The following is a 19674-nucleotide window of genomic DNA, read 5'->3' as shown; positions in this document are numbered from 1 at the left end:
CTGGAGCAGAATTTTTATTATGCATCATCTAAAGTAAAAAAGGAAGAGTAGCAATCATGATACCAGACAAAGCTAAAGTAGAAATTGATCTCATTAAAAAAGATAAGGAAGGAAATTACATTTTGTTAAAGAGAGCTATAAACAATGAAATAATATCATTACTAAACATTTATATACCAAATGGTATAGCATCTAGATTTCTAAAGGAGAAATTAAAGGAGCTTAAGGAGGAAACAGATAGTAAGACCATACTAGTGGGGGATCTTAATCTTCCCCTTTCAGAACGAGATGAATCAAACTGAAAAATAAATAAGAAAGAAGTAAGGGAAGTGAATGAAATGTTAGAAAAAATGGAGATAAAAATATCTGGAGAAAATTGAACAATTGTAAAAAGGAATATATCTTCCTCTGAAGTACATGGTACATATACAAAGATCAACCATGTACTAGGGCATAGAAATATTGCAAACAAATGCATAAGTAATAAATGCAACTTTTTCAGATCATAATGCAATAAAAATTATAATTAACAAGGGACCAGGTAAAGGCAAATTTAAACTAAATAATCTAATTCTTCAAAAGAAGTGGGTTAAAAAACAAATCATAGAAACAATTATGGACTTCATTAATGAGAATGACAATAAGCAACAACATATCTATGGGATATATCCAAAACAGTACTCAGGGGAAAATTTGTATCTCTGAGTGCCTATGGCAACAAAATTGAGCAGGAGGAAATCAATAAATTGGGCTTGCAACTTAAAAAATTAGAAAAAGGACAAATTTAAAAATCCCCAGATTAAAATTAAATTGGAAATCCTAAAAATTAAAGGAGAAATTAATCAAATTGAAAATAAAAGAACTAATTGAACTGATAAGTCAGACTAGGAGCTGATATTTCTGAAGAAAAAAAAAACAAATAGAATAAAGAAATGGTTAATTTTATATTAAAAAAAAGAAAGAAGAGAATCAAATTAATGGTACCAAAGAAGAAGAGTGTGATCTCACCTCTAATGTAGAGGAAATTAAGGTAATTATTAAGAACTATTTTGCCAATTATATGGAAATAAATATGACAATCTAGGTAAAATGAGTGAATATTTCCAAAAATATTAATTGCCTAGATTAACAAAAGAGGAAATAGAGTACTTAAATAATCCCATCTCAGAAAAATAAATTGAACAAACCATCAAGGAACTTCTTTGGAAAAAATTCCCAGGACCAGTTGGATTCACAAGTGAATTCTATAAAACATTTAAAGAACAATTAAACCCAATACTATACAAATTGTTTGACAAAATAAGCAAAGGAGTATTACCAAATTCTTTGTATGACACAAATATGGTATTGATTCCAAAGGAAGGCAAACCAAAAACAGAGAAAGAAAATTACAGACCAATTTCCTTAATAAACATTGATGCGAAAATCTTAAATAAAATACTAGGAAAAAGAATATAGCAAGTTATCACAAGGATTATTCACTATGACCAGGTGGGATTTATACCAGGAATGTAAAGATGACTTAATATTAGGAAAATTATCCACATAATTGATCATATAAATAATCAAACCAACAGAAGTCACATGATTATCTCAATAGATGCAGCAAAAGACTTTGACAAAATATAACACCCATTCCTTTTCAAAACACGAGAAACTTTAGGAATAGAAGGATCATGCCTCAAAATAAGAAACTATATATTTAAAACCATCAGCAAGTAGCATCTGCAATGGGGACAAGTTAGAATCCTTCGCAATAAGATAAGGAATGAAGCGAGGATGTGCATTATTACCTCTATGTTTTAATATTGTTCTAGAAACACTAGAGATAGCAATTAGAGATGAAAAAGAAATTGAAAGAATTAAAGTGGACAGTAAGGAAACTAAACTATAACTCTTTGAAGATGATATGATGGTATACTTAAAGAACCCCAGAAAAGCAAACTAAAAAGTCCTTGGAAATAATCAACAACTTTAGCTTAGTAGCAAGATACAAGATAAACTCACATAAATCATCAGTATTGCTGTATATTTTCAACAAAATTCAGTAGCAGGAGTTAGAAAGATTAACTCCATTTAAAATCACTACAGAAAAATATAAAGTATTTCGGAATCTATCTACCAAGACAAAGACAGGAATTATATGAACACAACTACAAAACACTTTTCACACAATTAAAACTAGATCTAAATAATTAGAAAAACATTAGTTGCTCATGAGTAGACTGAGCTAATATAATAAAAATGACAATCCTATCCAAATTAATCTACTTATCCAGTGCATACCTATAAAACTACCAAAAACCTTTTTTTTTAATATAATTGGAAAAAACTATAGCAAAGTTCATCTGGAAGAACAAAAGATCAAGAATATCAAGGGGAATAATGGGGAAAGAATGTGAAGGATGGTGGCCTAGCAGTACCAAATATAGTACCTGTACTATAAAGCAGGGGTCATCAAAATAATATTGTACTGAATAAGAGACAGAAGTGTGAATCAATGGAAAAGACTAAGGGTAAATGACCTTTAAAAACTAGTGTTAATAAACCCAAAGATCCCAGCTTTTGGGACAAGAACTCACTATTTGACAAAAACTGCTAGGAAAATTGGAAAACAGTATTGGAAAAAATCAGGTTTCAATCAACATGTTATACCTTATACCATGATAAATTAAAAATGGTTAAATGACTTAAATATAAAGTGTGAAATCATAAATATATTAGGTGAACATAGAATAGTATAATTGTGATATCTGTAGAAAATGAAGGAATTTAAGACCAAGCAAGAGATAGAGAAGATTATAAAATACAAAATAAATTATTTTGATTATATCAAATTAAAAAGGTTTTGCACAAATAAAACTAGCACAACCAAAATTAGAAAGAAAGCAACAAACTGGGGAGGGGGGAGAAATTTGTAACAAAACTCTCTGACAAAGGTTTTATTTCCCAAATATATAAGGAACCAGGTCAAATTTACAAAAAATCAAGCCATTCCCCAATCAACAAATGGTCAAAGGATATGAATAAGCAGTTTTCACATAAATCAAAACCATCAATAAGCACCTGAAAAAGTGTTTTAAATCCCTCTTGATTAGAGAAATGCAAATAAAAACAACTCTGAGTTGTCACCTCACATGTAGCTAACTGAACAATATTCCAGCAAAGGAAAGCAATAAATGTTGAAGGGCTTGTGGCAAAATTGGGGCAATAATACATTGCTCATGGAGTTGTGAATTAATTCAACCATTCTGGAGGGTAATTTGGAATTACGCACATAGGGCTGTAAAAGTATGCCTGCCCTTTGATCCAGCCATAACACTGCTGGGTTTGTACCCCAAAGAGATAAGCAAAATACGTATACAAAAAAATTTATAGCCACACACCCTGATGGCAAAAAAGAGGAAAATGATGGGATGCCCATCAATTGCGGAATGGCTGAACAAACCATGGTATCTGATGGTGATGGAATACTATTGTGCTAAAAGGAATAATCAACTGGAGGAATTTCATGTGAACTGGAAAGACCTTCAGGCATTGATGCAGAGTGAAAGGAGCAGAACCAAGAGAATAGTATATAGTAGTAGTCTCTCGGTAACCGAGGATGACGATTGTCTTTGTGCGTTTTCACCTATGATAGATGAGTGTGCACAGAGACACTTGTGCGTGAAGGAGATTTAAGTGGAAAAGTCGGTGCACAGAGACAGTCCCACTCTCTCGGCGTTGGCATCAATACTGATTCATTGTGGCACAATCAAATGTAATTGACTTTTCTACTACTAGCAATGCAATGATCTAGGACAATCCAGAGGAACGTATGAGAAATGATGCTATCCACATCAGGAGAAAGAACTGTGGGAGTAGAAATGCATAAGAAAAACATATAATTGACCACATTGTTTAATGGAGATATGACTGGGGTTTTGGTGTTAAATAGTCACTCTCTTGCAAATATCAATGATATGGAAATGGGTTTTGAACAATGAAATATTTATAACCCAGTGGAATTGCTTGTCAGCTCCTTAAAGGGGGAGGGAAGAGGTGAGGGAAAGAACATGAATCAGGTAAACATCAAAAAATATTCTAAATAAATTAATTTTTAAAAAACAATAAAAACCCTAATTTCAATGAAAGGATTAGGAAACATACTACACTACTCCCAACAAAGTAAGGCGCTTGGTGCAAAGTGAGACATGGTTATGGATAATGCTAGAATTTGTTTTGCTTAGGGGCCAGAGTTAAGATGGTGGGTCAGTAGCTGCAAAAACTGATACTGGTCTAACTAACATTCCATACCAATATTTTAAAAGCACCTCAAAAAGTCAGGCACCCAAACCCAACAACAAGATAGAGTCACAGGCCTCTTCTACTGAACACAATTTGGGAAAGGCAGGCAGAGAGAGTTGATTTCCGTAGGATAAAGTGGGGACTGGAAACAAAACTGCACACACTTCTCCCTCCCCAAACTACCATGCTGGGATCTAAGACTAAACTTGGGCTGGCTTTGGGACACCTGGAATGGAGGCTGCACCAGTGGAGGAGCACCTAAGACATGCCGCTTGAGGTCCCAAGGCCCCCAAAAAGATGGTAGGTAGGACTAGGGGTCTTTCTGGCTGGGCACCTTCAGGCTTCTGCAGCAGGCTACATGAAAGACTTAAAAGAAAAAAAAAAGTAACTAGTAAGTTTCTACCAGGAAAAAGACAAGAGACCAGAAATAACGGCCAGGAAATTTAATAATGAATGCAAAAAAGACAATTTAGTTTGTCTTTTTTGAGTAGATACTGGATGTAGGTAACACTGTTAAGGAATTAAGTGTTCCCCTGTATCCTATGCCTGAAGCAGTTTGAAAATAAAGTATCTGAATTTTGTTGATAATTATGCGCAAAAGGAAAGGTTCATTAATTTTATCAATATGGAGAACTATTGTTTTAGCATGGGAATTTTCTCCTATACAGCAAATGATACCACTTTATGAATTTTAGCAGATAAGTCCCAATGACCTTGTAAGTTTTATAGAGAAGACATTACTTGCCTAGGGCTACAAGGAGGGAGAAGTAGAATCCGAAACCACTTCTCTTTATCTCTATCTTGTGAATCACATTGCTTTTACTTGAAGATAATAAAGAGGTCTTCAAAATGTTTAAAGTTAACTTTGAGAAAATTGACCGATTTGAGGTGCTTACTTCCCAAAGAACAGCAATTTAGGTGTGATATATTGTTGTTCATACTTAACTCTTAGTCATTTTTATTTTTTTATTATATTCTTAAAAAACCACTACCAACAACCAAAAAAAAAATTTAACTAAAACAAGTTCAAAAAATATGCAAAACCACAGACTCTACATTGTTTGCAATTTGTTTTTAAAAGGGGGTAAATTATATGTGTGCTAATATAAATGTTTATATCAACTTTATATCAAGTGAGGCTTGAGTTCCTATTCTCAAGGGCTGGAGCCTGCAGACTATGAGGTCCATTCCTTTAAGCCAGCAGGATATTCCAAGGATTCCAGTGGTATCCCTCTTACAGGGAGGGGCTCAACAAAGAAGACGGGGTTGCCAATTCTGCCCCAAGTGGTTATGTCATTGATTCTACTGTTTGTTCTGTTCCTATCCCCAGGGCCTGTGGCAGTGGAACAGAGGCCCGGGAAGTCAGAAACCTTTTCCCCTAGTTTTCCCAGTCTGTTCGGCTTCTTTCCCAACTCTCTCTTTTTTTTTTCTTCTGATTTTAGCTTTGATTCTGTGGAGTTATTGTTGTTTGTTTGTGGGGGTATAAGGAGGGTGAGAATGCTTCCCACCCTGCTCTGCCATCTTCCCATAATGCTTCCATCCCAATACATTCTTACAGGCTACTCTCTAGATTCAGGATGTCCTCCTTCCTTTTTTCTACTATGGGATCCAAAAGCTTATTTTCCTTTAAATTACAGTACAGCTGGTGCCTCCTGATGCTTTTTCTGATGCCCCCAAGTCAAAGTGAATTCTCCTTCTTCAGTTTTCCCAGAACACCTTCACTGGATTGTTTCTTTGACTTTATCTCCCCTTTCCAGATATAGCACATTTGACTGTGTAAATGCCATTTATATTGAGAGAAAATGGAAGTTTGTTGAGGACAGGAAGTATGTCATTCTTTTTTTTTAAATCCTTAAACTTCTGTCTTGGAGACAATTCTATGTATTGGTTCCAAGGCAGAAGAGCGGTAAGGGCTAGGCAATGGGGATCAAGTGATTTGCCCAGGGTCACACAGCTTGGAAGTATCTGGGGCCACATTTGAACCCAGGACCTCCTGTCTCTAGGTCTGGCTCTCAATCCACTGAGCTACCCAGTTTACCCCTATGTCATTCATTTTTGTATTCATAGCACCTCACTCAATACCTTACACATAATAAATAAGCTCTTTTGTTTAAAATAAATTAATATATGTTTTGCCAAAATCAAATAGCAATCCCATGTCTTAGCAAATAGTCCAAATTTAATTAGGACTTTAAGGTTTACAGAGAATTTTCCATATATTATTTCATTTCATCTTCATAGAAACCCTTTGAGGCAGGCAATATTATTTTCCTCATTTTTCAGGAGAAGAAATACAGGCAAAATTATTTGTTTAGGATCACATAACTCAACTTTGAGGCAGGATTCAAACCCAGGCAAAAGTGTGCTAAAGCCTACTCAAGAACTTGCTGAGCTAAATATTAAATTTTCAGCTATAATTTATACTTTGAAAATTAGTAAATGCTACAAATCAGGGCTTAAATTGTTCATTGGTTGACTGAGTTTTGAAATAATGGAGAAAATATTGATACAACAAATTAAATTTTTAAATGTGTCTTGCTTGCTTTTTTTCTGGAAAACTTGTTAGTAAGCATTTAACAACACACACCTCTCCCTCTAGGGCTTCCTTTCCATAAGTCTATCTCTATGCAATGCTGCTGTTAGGTCAAAAACAACAGGGAAATGAGTTCAGAATGTGACCTGTTCTTTTTAAAGCTGATTTTTAAAATCCTTAGAAGGAGGGTACAAATATTAATTCAGCTCAATACTGTTGTCTTAGTAGATCTACCTACAGCAATAAAAAGGGAGGGGCTCTGGTTGGGAAGTACCAAGAAAAGTACAACCCCAGACCTAAGCATACAACTGAAGATACAAGAAAACAAAAAAGAAGTCTCTTGGCTAGCAAAGGGTCCCATGGAGTTGGTGGCCAAGGCAGTATTCTGAATAATCATTGAGCACTTAATGAACAAATGTCTTTTCAAGACAGCTGGTTCCTAATGAGTATAAGGTGACACTAACTAAAGTGATTTGAGTTTTGAAAGTAATGAGAAAAGCATACACCAGTTAACTCATCCTCTTCCCCACACATGGATTTATGTCATGCATTTTTTTAAATAGAGCAGAGTCAAGACAAAAATCTGAGGAATTTGCATCTATCCTATAGATAACAGAGAACCACTGAAAATCTTTGAGCTGGGAAGTGATGCAATTAGACCTGGGTCTTATAAAGATTATTTTATTGACTGTGGTGGATAGATCAGAGAAGGGAAACACTGAAAAGAAAACCATTTAGAAGGCTATCACAATAAGCCAAGTTGAAAAGCGATGAGATCCTGACCTCCGGTGTTGCCATGTAAATGAGAAGATTGGAACACATGTATGAAATAAGGCTTTGGGTAATAGGATATATGGCCTTTTAGGTCCTTTGCTACTTTTCTTATTGTTATTTTATTATTCCCTGTAATTATAGACTGATTTTCTGGTCAATGCTTGATCTGAGAGCACTTATCTGGCCATGGCTAATGATTACCAACAATGCCTGTAACCCATATTGTATTATGATAACTTTTATTAAACTCTATACCAATTTTTCCCTGGTACATCTAAATATGCCATATTTCAAAGGTTTCCAAATCAGATTTATTTTTCTGGTGGAGAAATCACTTGTCTGTTTTTAATTTCTTTTTTTACTGTAATTTTTTTTACTTTTTTAATACTTTTTTACTTTAATACTTTATATTTATATAGTTATGTGAATATATATAAATAAATGTTATAAATATTTATATAATACTTTAATATTTTAAAATTCCATGTTCTAGGAAAATTAACAATCCATTGAAAATAAGTTACTAATCTCAAAAGTCAAGTGGCAAAGTTTACAGTTGTACTGGTTAAAAAGAACTACAATTGACTTCTGGGTAATCATGGCTGCAATCTAGACTCCACACACTTCCTCTCCCCAGCACCGAATAAAATAGACTACATCAAAGGAGCATAAAATCACCTTTGGAGGAACAGAAGGACCCCCCAGTACCCCACAGAGGCAAAGGTAAGTGGGGCTTGAACATTTCCACACTAAAATAAGAAGGAAAAGCTTGCACAGAAAAGTGAACTGAGCCGCCCTTCCCCCACCCCACCTCCCCCACTAAACCAGAGTGAGCTACCTGAGCGCTCACCGGGACAGCGAGTGAGTGGGGAGCATCTCTGTCTGGGGGGGCACTCCAGGGTCCTTGGGATCTGGGGACTGCCAGGAAAAAACGTCTCAGGGCGCTTTCACTGGAGAACCCAGCGGAGCTGTACTTGGGGCGGGCTGCGCTGAACACCGCTCGCTGATTATCTGGGCGGAGCTGAATACCTGGGCTCGGAGGCTGGGAAGAACTAGTCTGAAGCAACCTAAATTCACAGAAAAACCGCTCATATAACCCAGACCCCAGATCAAAAAGGAAAGGGGAATAAAATCACCATGGCTCACATGGCCCCAAATCAAGCCTCCAGGAAGAAAGGGAAAAAAGTGACTATTGAAAACTTTTATGGTGGAAGTACCCAAGGAAAAGAGGAGAATGAGGAGGAAATCCAAAAAAATTCAGAACACGCCTCCCAAAATGGAAACTATCAACAAGCTCTGGAAGATCTCAAACTGGAACTTATCCAAAAGATGGAAACCTGGAAAGAAAAATGGGAGAAAGAGATCAGCTGTCTGACAGATAAGAATGCTCAATTGGAAAAAGAACTCAAAGCATCCAATAGAAGGGCAGACAAGGCTGAAAAGCAAAACCAGTCCCTAATGACCAGAATTAAGCACCTCGAAGAAAGTGAGATGATAAAACAGCAAGAATCAATAAAGCAAACCCAAATAATTAATGAATTGGAAGAAAACATAAAATATCTCACTGAGAAGGTCACAGACCTGGAGAACAGAGGAAGACGAGAAAATCTCCGTATTATCGGTCTCCCAGAAAAACCAGAGGTAAACAACAAATTGGATATTATTCTACAGGAGATTATAAAAGAAAATTGCCCCCACGTTCTGGAGCAAGGGGGCAAAATAGAAATAGAAAGGATTCATAGAACACCTTCTATACTAAATCCCCAAAAGACAACGCCTAGGAATGTAATTGCCAAATTCAAGAGCTTCCAAGTAAAGGAGAAAATCCTACAAGAAGCCAAGAAGAAGAGCTTCAGATATAAGGGGGCTCCCATAAGGATCACACACGACTTAGCGGCTAACACATTAAGAGACCGCAAAGCATGGAACACGATATTTAGAAAGGCAAGAGAGCTGGGTCTCCAACCAAGAATCAACTACCCAGCAAAGCTGACTATATACTTCCAGGGGAAAGTATGGGCATTCAACAAAATAGAAGATTTCCAAGCATTTGCTAAGAAAAGACCAGAGCTCTGTGGAAAGTTCGATATCCAAGCACAGAAAGCAAGAGAAACATGAAAAGGTAAATATGAAAGAAAGGGAAAAGGAGATAAATCTTATCTTTTTCTTTAAGTCAAACTCTCTTCTATAAGGACTACATTTACATCAAATTATATATATTAATATGTGGGGAAAATGTTTTGTGTAACTCTCATAAACTGTATCATCATAAGAGTAGTTAGAAGAAACATGCATAGGGAAAGATTGGGGCATTAAGAAGATTTGGGGAAAGTGGGGGCAAAGAAAGGAAAAGGGAGGGGGGAACCGCGATAATACTAAGATTAACTTCAAGAAATAGGGGGGGAATCAATAGAATAATCTTTCCCATATAAAGATACATATGGGAAGGGGAGGGGAAGAACTCTCATATGAGAAGGAGAGGAAGAGAGCGTGAAGTGGAATTACTTAAACCTTACTCTCAGTGAAATCAAATCTGAGAGGGAAGAACATCTAGATCCAGTGGGATCCTGAATTCTATCTTATCCATTAGGGCAAGAAAGAAAGGAAAATCAAGGAGGGGGAGGGGGGAGGGAGTACAAAAAGGGAGGGAAGGAGAGGGGGGAGGGGAAGGGAGCATAAAAAGGGAGGGGCTAGAAAGGGAAGCATATCAAGGGAGGGGACTAGGGGGACTGACCTAAAGTAAATCACTGGTTCAAAAGGAGAAAGCTAAAGAAGAAAGGTCAGAACTAGGGGAAGACACCAAAATGCCAGCAAATCCACAAATAACAATCATAACTTTGAACGTGAATGGGATGAACTCACCCATAAAACGTAGACAAATAGCAGATTGGATTAGAACCCAAAACCCTACCATATGTTGTCTTCAAGAAACACATATGAGACGGGTTGACACTCACAAGGTTAGAATTAAAGGTTGGAGTAAGACCTTTTGGGCCTCAACCGATAGAAAGAAGGCAGGAGTTGCAATCATGATATCTGACAAAGCCAAAGTACAAATAGACCTGATCAAAAGGGATAGGGAAGGTAAATATATTCTGCTAAAAGGAAGTATAGACAATGAGGAAATATCACTAATCAACATGTATGCACCAAATGGTATAGCATCCAAATTTTTAATAGAGAAACTAGGAGAATTGAAGGAGGAAATAGACAGTAAAACCATATTAGTGGGAGACTTGAACCAACCACTATCAAATTTAGACAAATCAAACCAAAAAATAAATAAGAAAGAGGTAAAAGAAGTGAATGAAATCTTAGAAAAATTAGAATTAATAGACATATGGAGCAAAATAAATAGGGACAAAAAAGAATACACCTTCTTTTCAGCACCACATGGCACATTCACAAAAATAGATCATACACTAGGTCATAGAAACATGGCACTCAAATGCAGAAAAGCAGAAATATTAACTGCAGCCTTTTCAGATCACAAGGCAATTAAAATATTGATCGGCAAGGGTACATGGAGACCCAAATCAAAAATTAATTGGAAATTAAATAACATGATACTCCAAAATCGGATAGTTAGAGAAGAAATCATAGAAACAATTAACAATTTCGTTGAAGAAAATGACAACGGCGAAACATCCTTTCAAACCTTATGGGATGCAGCCAAGGCAGTACTTAGAGGAAAATTCATATCCCTGAGTGCATATATTAACAAATTAGGGAGGACAGAGACCAAGGAATTGGAAATGCAAATCAAAAAACTTGAGAATGAACAAATTAAAAACCCCCAGAAGAAAACCATACTAGAGATCCTAAAAATTAAGGGAGAAATTAATAAAATAGAAAGTGACAGAACTATTGAGCTAATAAACAAGTCTAGAAGCTGGTACTTTGAAAAAACAGACAAAATAGACAAAGTACTGGTTAATTTAATTAAAAAAAGGAAAGAAGAAAGGCAAATTAATAGCATCAAGGATGAAAAGGGGGATCTCACCTCCAATGAAGAGGAAATTAAGGCAATCATTAAAAACTACTTTGCCCAACTATATGGCAATAAATATACCAACCTAGGTGATATGGATGAATATTTACAAAAATATAAATTGCCTAGACTAACAGAAGAAGAAATAGTTTTCTTAAATAATCCCATATCAGAAAAAGAAATCCAACAGGCCATCACAGAACTTCCTAAGAAAAAATCCCCAGGGCCTGATGGATTCACCAGCGAATTCTATCAAACATTCAGAGAACAGTTAATCCCAATACTATACAAACTATTTGACATAATAAGCAAAGAGGGAGTCCTACCAAACTCCTTTTATGACACAAGCATGGTACTGATTCCAAAACCAGGCAGGCCAAAAACAGAGAAAGAAAACTATAGACCAATCTCCCTAATGAATATAGATGCAAAAATCTTAAATAGGATACTAGCAAAAAGACTCCAGCAAGTGATTAGAAGGGTCATCCACCATGATCAAGTAGGATTTATACCAGGGATGCAGGGCTGGTTCAACATTAGGAAAACTATCCACATAATTGACCACATCAACAAGCAAACCAACAAGAACCACATGATTATCTCAATAGATGCAGAAAAAGCATTTGATAAAATACAACACCCATTCCTACTAAAAACACTAGAAAGCATAGGAATAGAAGGGTCATTCCTAAAAATAATAAACAGTATATATCTAAAACCATCAGCTAATATCATCTGCAATGGGGACAAACTAAATCTATTCCCATTAAGATCAGGAGTGAAACAAGGATGCCCATTATCACCTCTATTATTTGACATTGTATTAGAAACACTAGCAGTAGCAATTAGAGAAGAAAAAGAAATTGAAGGCATCAAAATAGGCAAGGAGGAGACCAAATTATCGCTCTTTGCAGATGACATGATGGTCTACTTAAAGAATCCTAGAGACTCAACCAAAAAGCTAATTGAAATAATCAACAACTTTAGCAAAGTTGCAGGATACAAAATAAACCCACATAAGTCATCAGCATTTCTATATAATTCCAACACAGCTCAGCAGCAAGAACTAGAAAGAGAAATCCCATTCAAAATTACCCAAGACAAAATAAAATACTTAGGAATCTATCTCCCGAGACAAATACAGGATCTATATGAACACAACTACAAAACACTTTCCACACAACTAAAACTAGACTTGAACAATTGGAAGAACATTAACTGCTCATGGGTAGGACGAGCTAATATAATAAAAATGACCATCCTACCCAAACTCATCTATCTATTTAGTGCCATACCCATGGAACTTCCAAAAATTTTTTTTACTGATTTAGAAAAAAACATAACAAAGTTCATTTGGAAGAACAAAAGATCAAGGATATCCAGGGAATTAATGAAAAAAAATACAAAGTTAGGGGGTCTTGCAGTCCCAGATCTCAGGCTATATTACAAAGCAGCGGTCATCAAAACAATTTGGTACTGGCTAAGAGACAGAAAGGAGGATCAGTGGAATAGACTGGGGGCAAGCAACCTCAGCAAGACAGTATATGACAAACCCAAAGATCCCAGCTTTTGGGACAAAAATCCACTATTTCATAAAAACTGCTGGGAAAATTAGAGGACAGTGTGGGAAAGATTAGGCTTAGATCAACACCTCACACCCTACACCAAGATAAATTCAAAATGGATGAATGACTTGAACATAAAGAAGGAAACTATAAGAAAATTAGGCAAACACAGAATAGTATACATGTCAGACCTTTGGGAAGGGAAATACTTCAAAACCAAGCAAGAATTAGAAAGAGTTACAAAATGCAAAATAAATAATCTGGATTACATCAAATTAAAAAGTTTTTGTACAAACAAAACCAATGTAACCAAAATCAGAAGGGTAGCAACAAATTGGGAAACAATCTTCATAAAAATCTCTGACAAAGGTTTAATTACTAAAATTTATAAAGAACTAAATCAATTGTACAAAAAATCAAGCCATTCTCCAATTGACAAATGGGCAAGGGACATGAACAGGCAATTCTCAGCCAAAGAAATCAAAACTATTAATAAGCACATGAAAAAGTGCTCTACATCTCTTATAATCAGAGAGATGCAAATCAAAACAACTCTGAGGTATCACCTCACACCTAGCAGATTGGCTAACATGACAGCTATGCAAAGTAATGAATGCTGGAGGGGATGTGGCAAAGTGGGGACATTAATTCATTGCTGGTGGAGTTGTGAATTGATCCAACCATTCTGGAGGGCAATTTGGAACTATGCACAAAGGGCGATAAAAGACTGTCTGCCCTTTGATCCAGCCATAGCACTGCTGGGCTTGTACCCCAAAGATATAATGGACAAAAAGACTTGTACAAAAATATTCATAGCTGCGCTCTTTGTGGTGGCCAAAAATTGGAAAATGAGGGGATGCCCTTCAATTGGGGAATGGCTGAACAAATTGTGGTATATGTTGGTGATGGAATACTAATGTGCTAAAAGGAATAATAAAGTGGAGGAATTCCATGTGAACTGGAACAACCTCCAGGAAGTGATGCAGAGCGAAAGGAGCAGAACCAGGAAAACATTATACACAGAGACTGATACATTGTGGTACAATCGAAGGTGATGGACTTCTCCATTAGTATCAATGCAATTACCCTGAACAATCTGCAGGGATCTAAAAAAAAAATACTACCCACAAGCAGAGGATAAACTGTGGGAGTAAAAACACTGCTGAAAAGCAACTGCTTGACTACAGGGTTGGAGGAGATAAGACTGAGGAGAGACTCTAAATGAACACTATAATGCAAACTCCAACAACAGGGAAATGGTTTCGAGTCAAGAACACATGTGATAACCAGTGGAATCATGCGTCGGCTATGGGAGAGGGGAGAGGGAAAGGCGGGGGGGGGGGGGGGAGGGGAGGGGAGGAAAAGAAAACGATCTTTGTTTCCAGTGAATAATGTATGAAAATGACCAAATAAAATAATATTAAAAAAGAAAAAAAAGAACTACAATTGACAAATTGAGGGTAGACATTAGATATAGATTCTTTATTACTATTATAAGCCATGGCATAGAGAAATCAGTTGATTTACCAGTTTCCTTTGTCAGCCTCTAGTGAACACAGAATACAAGTAATTTTTCTACCAATACAAATAGTATAAGAAGCAAAAATGAAATGGAGATGTCAATCTGGGTTCTAGAGGTATTTTAGGAGATTTTGAATCCCTCGTGGCCCTAGAGATCAGAGCAAGGCAATTTTATTTTCTCTCTGCTTCTCTCTCTCTTTTATTATTTCTATGTCTTATTTTGAAACATAATCATATATATTTCTTATTTCTATTTATCAGTTCTTTCTCGAGGTGGAAATTCACAAGTCATTCATCAAACAATATTTTTCATTGTATATAATATTCTCTTGGTTCTGCTCATTTCATTCTTTATGATTTAATGTTTTTCCAAAATTAACCTGTTCATCATTTCTTACAGGACAGTAGAATTTCATCACAATCATATGCCACAATTTGTTGAGCCATTCCCTTATTGCTAGACATCCCTTCAGTTTCCAGTTCAGTTCATTGCTATCACAAAGAGAGCTGCTATAAATATTTTAGAACATATAGATACTTCTCCTTTGTGCCTGATCACCTTAGTGTAAAAAAAAAAACTTAATAGTTGTTATTGCCAGGTCAAAATTAATTCCAGATTGTTCTCCAAAATGTTTGGATCAATTTACAGTTCATTGTGGAAAGATGACAGAATATGACAGAAGATTGCTTCAATCTCCAAATTCCCCCACAAATAATTAAAAATAGTGCTTCTGAATGAACTTTAAAGTACAGAAATAGTTAAGAGTTGGAGAAACAATTATGTAAAATAAGGCAACTTTGGAGGAAGTTGGGAGGACTCTAAGAGAAGCCTAACCCCTGAATCAACAAAGGTCAAGACCCATAGGCAGCTATGTAGGTGCAGTTCCAGCTTTAGAACCTTTCACCTAATTGACTTCATGAGAGTTGGGAGGCTGACTGGGAGAAGCCTACAGAGGCTACATGCAGTGACTAGAGACTGTATCAAGCTATGGCTACAGAAGAGGAGGAGTCGATCCACACAACTGAGTGCAATTGGAAGGAGGCAAGAACCCTGGAAGGATGAAAGTACTGTGACAGAGGCTGGCACTAAAGAAACGTGCCAGGCTGAAGAGTGTGTGGAAGTGATCTCCTTATCAGGGGAGGGGCCCCAGGAATTTGGAATCTTGAGGAGCAAAAGATTCTGGCTGAAAAAGCAGTTGGTCTCTCAGTCTAGTGAAGCCAAAGAGAGAAGGTTGAAAAAGACTTTCTCCTGAGGGTTACCCACTTTTTCCTGTTTGTGACTGAAATCCTTCCCCCCACTCTTCCCAATTGAAGAGACTCAAAGAAGAGAAACCTGAGAAAAGGCATTTTGAATCTCTGTCAGACTTAACCTCAGCTTCTGTTACCCTGTATCTGCATTGTGGCCAAGGGGCAAAACCCAGGGTCAGCCAACCTATCTCTCAGGGGACTCAGGCTGCCAAAACTTGAGTTCCCCCCAAATTCAAGGTGGGATGGGAAAGGATTTTAGATAGAGAAAGGGACCCCCCTTTACCCACTTTCCTTTCCCATTCTTTCCCTGCCAGTTATTCCTTTGTATTACCCCAATTGAGTTAATTTCACATTAAAATAGTTATCTTTTCCCCAAGCTATGAATCAAGTGTGAGTGAACAGATCAAGGGGAGACTCTTTGGTCTCAAGTAGTGGAGGGGGAACAAGAGGGACAAGAGGAAATCTGGGAGAGCAACCATAGCTAAGGAGGGAAGGCAGAAGGGGGAAAATCTTCAAACCCTCTCTCCTCTCTCTGAGCCAATGCTAAACATCAGCTGTCTCCCCTGAACCCCGCTTTGAGAAGGGAGGTTTTCACTCTTTTCCTCTCTCAATACTGAAAGGCCAAACCTTCTTTCGAATATAGTACTGACTGTAACTCTAGGACAGAGAGGTAAAATGATTCTTATGACCTCTGGAGAAACCATGGAAAATAAAAGCATTGAAAGTGATAGCATTGCTGAGGACCCTGCAACACAGTAAATTAGAAGAACTAAGAGGTCAAAGAATCCCAGAGACCTCAGGAAATAACAACAACAACTAAACCCTGAGATACTATCTCCCATATACAGGGAGAAGAAACTGACACTAGCATAAAGTTCACAATTAATAAATAGGCCTCTAGAAATTGAAAAAAAAATGAGCAAGCAAAAGAATAAGAACCCAATCATAGAAATCTTCTTAGGACATAAAGATCAGGGTTAAAATTAATAAGGCAATGAAATTAAGGCATCCACTTCCAAAATTTTTAAGAAAAATATAAAATGGACACAAGTCTAAAAAGGGTTCTTGGAAGAGACTTAAAAACAACTTTAAAAAGCAAATGAGAGAGACCGAGGAAAAATAGAAAAAATAAGAACAATACAAGAAAATCAAGAAAATTTGGAAATAAAGGTCAACCATTTGGAAAAAGATACCCAAAAACTCACTTAAGAAATTAATTCATTAAAAATTAGAACCATACAAGGAGAAGCTAATAATTCCTCAATAGAAATCATAAAAAACAATAAATAATAAAAAGTAAATCCAAAAAATGAAAAAAATAGAAAATAACATACAATATTTTATTACACAAACAATGGATCTAGGAAAGAGATTGAGAAGAGAGAATATTAGAATACTTGGATTACCTGAAATTTATTATCAAAAAAGGACTTTAAATACTATACTTCAAGAACCTATTAAGGAAAACTGCTTTGAAGTATTGGAACTAGAAGATAACATTGAACTTTTATGAATTTATCAACCACCTGTAAAATATCTCAATGGATAAAGTCACAGGAATATTATCACTAAATTTTGTCATTCCCAGATTAAGAAGAAAAAACTAAAAGTATAAATTTCTATTGCTGATTGAGTGTAGGTATTATTTTTACTTTGAGCCAATTCTGATGAGAATAAAATTCAAGCATATAAGATTCAAGCATTGTTTGCCACCATCCTCATCATCCTTTTCATGATATTAACTCTTATTCTCCTTATTATGTGAGATCATTTATCCCATCCATCTCTCACATTTTTCTTCTGCAAGTGTATTGTTCTCTTACTCCTTAATTTTGGTGTATTTTTTGGATGTCATCCCATCCTAGTCTATATATTCCCTGCCCTCTATCTATGTATACTCTTTCTCATTGCCTAAAATTCTTAATTATCATTAATGTCCAAATGCTCTCAGTTCCTTAAGTATTTCAAATATCCTAAATAACTTAAGTATCTTAATTATCATCTTCTCGTGTAGGAATGTAATCAATTCAACTCCATTGAACCCCTTGAGTTTTCTCTTTTTTTACCTTTTTATCCTTTTCTTGAGTGTCATGTTTGATCACTGGGTTTATATTCCTGCTATGTTCAATGTTCTCTGTACCAGATAGCATTGTAATCAAAGAAGTATTGTTATGTCCCTCCCAGATCCTGTTGCAACAAATTCAATGTTTTTTCCCACTGTTGGCAGTCAGGATAATGGCCTATGATATCATTGTTAAGGAACATGTTTCAAATGATAGGACAGAAGCCAACAGAGCCAAAATTCAAAATTATGGATTCAACTATGAGACAGGCAACCAGGGCAAGCCATGTGAAACTAAAGGTCAATAACCACCCATATATTTTTCCCATTAGTAATTATCTCATAAAGAAGCATTTCCTTGCAATTATTCAATTTATTTCTTTTTGTTATGAAAGTGGAAGATAGGCTAAAATAAACCTCTCACTGTCTTTTTTTTTAATTCTATTTTGAGTAGTTTAATATTTCATGAATACCTATGAATTGCTTAGACAACCAGCAACAAGAAATACCAGCCCAGAGGAAAACCAGAAAGGAAAGCTACAAGGCAAGAAGGAAAACAATCTTTTGGAAAGCTGACATGGACAGCAAAAACAATCAATCTTTGTAAACACTTGTAATTAAGAAGTGGACAGACTCTAACTGAGACTTACATAAGAATAGTGCAGCATAGATCACTGACATATATTCACATAATAAGGCATCCAACATACACATAACTTGGAAGAAAGGGGAGAACTTCAGGCAAAATGAATAAGGAGTCCGGAAGAGAACAGGTAAGTATAAACATGCAACACAACACAAAAGAGCTGCACAATTCAAAAAACAGATATATTGAATGTCCCCCTTTAGATAAATGGGAGTCTGTGATTACAAAAATAAATATGTAAATACTTAGCTAGATCCATAAGGTCTTAATCAGATAGGAAGATTAATAGATTTCCTGTGTGATTAATCCCTATTCCTAAGGGAATAGGGAATTGAATCATTGTTTGTATATTTTGTACATACTCTCTGTAAAAAATTGTACATCATTGTAACATAGGTTTGCAAATGTAGCTATAAAGTTTGTGAATATAGTATTATACTTTGTAGATAGATTGTAAATAGAACATGTATAGGATAGGCAAATTACCATATAACAGTTTAGCAGGAAGCTTAAGAGTTAATGTATACATAGCATAGTTATGTATTTACTTAGCTCTTTCTTGATTGTGAAGATTAAATTGTAATCCCCTGTCTATTTTTAGATTTTAATCCCCAAGTGTAAAGCACAGTACTTAAAGTTGAGTATGGAGATCTTACCCATTTTGGATTTTAACCACAAAAAGGTGTGAACACCCATTTCATACATTAAGTGGGAGATTTGTGACCCATGTGTGAAAGAGTGGGCAGTCCTGGACTGGAGCATCAGCTGTAATTGGTAGACATAAAAATTTAAGGGAAGTGACACATGAGGAAAAGGTCTTTAAAAGCGGAAACAGAGACACACACATAGTCACTTGAAGGGAGTCACTTGGAGTGAAGACACTTGGAGTGAAGAGAGACTTGGAGTGAAGAGGGACACTTGGAGTTTGAAAAAGACACACTTGGTTAAGAATAGAATTTAATTCTGCATTGGCAGAATAGTTTTCTAGATGAAGTTCTTTGTGAAAGCCTTGGCTAAAATTGTGTTAATGAAAAAATCTATAGTTAA

The sequence above is a fragment of the Monodelphis domestica genome, chromosome 3, assembly GCF_027887165.1.
Source record: "Monodelphis domestica isolate mMonDom1 chromosome 3, mMonDom1.pri, whole genome shotgun sequence".
In the NCBI taxonomy this organism is placed as follows: domain Eukaryota; kingdom Metazoa; phylum Chordata; class Mammalia; order Didelphimorphia; family Didelphidae; genus Monodelphis; species Monodelphis domestica.
Note: the sequence above shows the minus strand (reverse complement) of the source record.